Raw genomic sequence first — 2,500 nt, forward strand, 5'->3', positions numbered from 1 at the left:
GACGGTGCTGCCTCTCGCTTCGCTCGCTGTTCGCCGCTCACCGCTCGCTCGCTCAGCCAAAAATGGCCAGTTTTGGCCCGTTTTTGGGCTGTTTTGGCCTGTTTTTGGTCCGTTCTTGCATGGCGCGGTGACCGTCGTGAGCGGAGCAAAACGTCAGCCATCTCAGCACCCTGGAACCCCCCGGGTGGCACAGGGCTGGATGGGGCTTTCGTATAGCAGGGACGGTGCTGCCTCACGCTTCGCTCGCTGTTCGCCGCTCGCCGCTCGCTCGCGCAGCCAAAAATGACCAGTTTTGGCCCGTTTTTGGGCTGTTTTGGCCTGTTTTTGGTCCATTCTTGCGTGGTGCGGTGACCGTCGTGAGCGGAGCAAAACGTCAGCCATCTCAGCACCCTGGAACCCCCCGGGTGGCACAGGGCTGGATGGGGCTTTCGTATATAGCAGGGACGGTGCTGCCTCTCGCTTCGCTCGCTGTCCGCCGCTCGCCGCTCGCTCGCGCAGCCAAAAATGGCCAGTTTTGGCCCGTTTTTGGGCCGTTTTGGCCAGTTTTTGGCCTGTTCTTGCATTGCGCGGTGACCGTCGAGAGCGGAGCAAAACGTCAGCCATCTCAGCACCCTGGAACCCCCCGGGTGGCACAGGGCTGGATGGGGCTTTCGTATAGCAGGGACGGTGCTGCCTCTCGCTTCGCTCGCTGTCCGCCGCTCGCCGCTCGCTCGTGCAGCCAAAAATGGCCAGTTTTGGCCCGTTTTTGGGCCGTTTTGGCCAGTTTTTGGCCTGTTCTTGCATTGCGCGGTGACCGTCGAGAGCGGAGCAAAACGTCAGCCATCTCAGCACCCTGGAACCCCCCGGGTGGCACAGGGCTGGATGGGGCTTTCGTATAGCAGGGACGGTGCTGCCTCTCGCTTCGCTCGCTGTCCGCCGCTCGCCGCTCGCTCGTGCAGCCAAAAATGGCCAGTTTTGGCCCGTTTTTGGGCCGTTTTGGCCAGTTTTTGGCCTGTTCTTGCATTGCGTGGTGACCGTCGAGAGCGGAGCAAAACGTCAGCCATCTCAGCACCCTGGAACCCCCCGGGTGGCACAGGGCTGGATGGGGCTTTCGTATAGCAGGGACGGTGCTGCCTCTCGCTTCGCTCGCTGTCCGCCGCTCGCCGCTCGCTCGTGCAGCCAAAAATGGCCAGTTTTGGCCCGTTTTTGGGCCGTTTTGGCCAGTTTTTGGCCTGTTCTTGCATTGCGCGGTGACCGTCGAGAGCGGAGCAAAACGTCAGCCATCTCAGCACCCTGGAACCCCCCGGGTGGCACAGGGCTGGATGGGGCTTTCGTATAGCAGGGACGGTGCTGCCTCTCGCTTCGCTCGCTGTCCGCCGCTCGCCGCTCGCTCGTGCAGCCAAAAATGGCCAGTTTTGGCCCGTTTTTGGGCCGTTTTGGCCAGTTTTTGGCCTGTTCTTGCATTGCGCGGTGACCGTCGAGAGCGGAGCAAAACGTCAGCCATCTCAGCACCCTGGAACCCCCCGGGTGGCACAGGGCTGGATGGGGCTTTCGTATAGCAGGGACGGTGCTGCCTCTCGCTTCGCTCGCTGTCCGCCGCTCGCCGCTCGCTCGCGCAGCCAAAAATGGCCAGTTTTGGCCCGTTTTTGGGCCGTTTTGGCCAGTTTTTGGCCTGTTCTTGCATTGCGCGGTGACCGTCGAGAGCGGAGCAAAACGTCAGCCATCTCAGCACCCTGGAACCCCCCGGGTGGCACAGGGCTGGATGGGGCTTTCGTATAGCAGGGACGGTGCTGCCTCTCGCTTCGCTCGCTGTCCGCCGCTCGCCGCTCGCGCAGCCAAAAATGGCCAGTTTTGGCCCGTTTTTGGGCCGTTTTGGCCAGTTTTTGGCCTGTTCTTGCATTGCGCGGTGACCGTCGAGAGCGGAGCAAAACGTCAGCCATCTCAGCACCCTGGAACCCCCCGGGTGGCACAGGGCTGGATGGGGCTTTCGTATAGCAGGGACGGTGCTGCCTCTCGCTTCGCTCGCTGTTCGCCGCTCGCCGCTCGCTCGCGCAGCCAAAAATGGCCAGTTTTGGCCCGTTTTTGGGCTGTTTTGGCCAGTTTTTGGCCTGTTCTTGCGTGGTGCGGTGACCGTCGTGAGCGGAGCAAAACGTCAGCCATCTCAGCACCCTGGAACCCCCCGGGTGGCACAGGGCTGGATGGGGCTTTCGTATAGCAGGGACGGTGCTGCCTCTCGCTTCGCTCGCTGTTCGCCGCTCGCCGCTCGCTCGCGCAGCCAAAAATGGCCAGTTTTGGCCCGTTTTTGGGCTGTTTTGGCCTGTTTTTGGGCTGTTCTTGTGTGGCGCGGTGACCGTCGTGAGCGGAGCAAAATGTCAGCCATCTCAGCACCCTGGAACCCCCCGGGTGGCACAGGGCTGGATGGGGCTTTCGTATAGCAGGGACGGTGCTGCCTCGCGCTTCGCTCGCTGTTCGCCGCTCTCCGCTCGCTCGCGCAGCAAAAAATGGCCAGTTTTGGCCCGTT

Source organism: Musa acuminata, unplaced genomic scaffold, assembly GCF_036884655.1.
Source record: "Musa acuminata AAA Group cultivar baxijiao unplaced genomic scaffold, Cavendish_Baxijiao_AAA HiC_scaffold_1126, whole genome shotgun sequence".
NCBI classification, from domain to species: domain Eukaryota; kingdom Viridiplantae; phylum Streptophyta; class Magnoliopsida; order Zingiberales; family Musaceae; genus Musa; species Musa acuminata.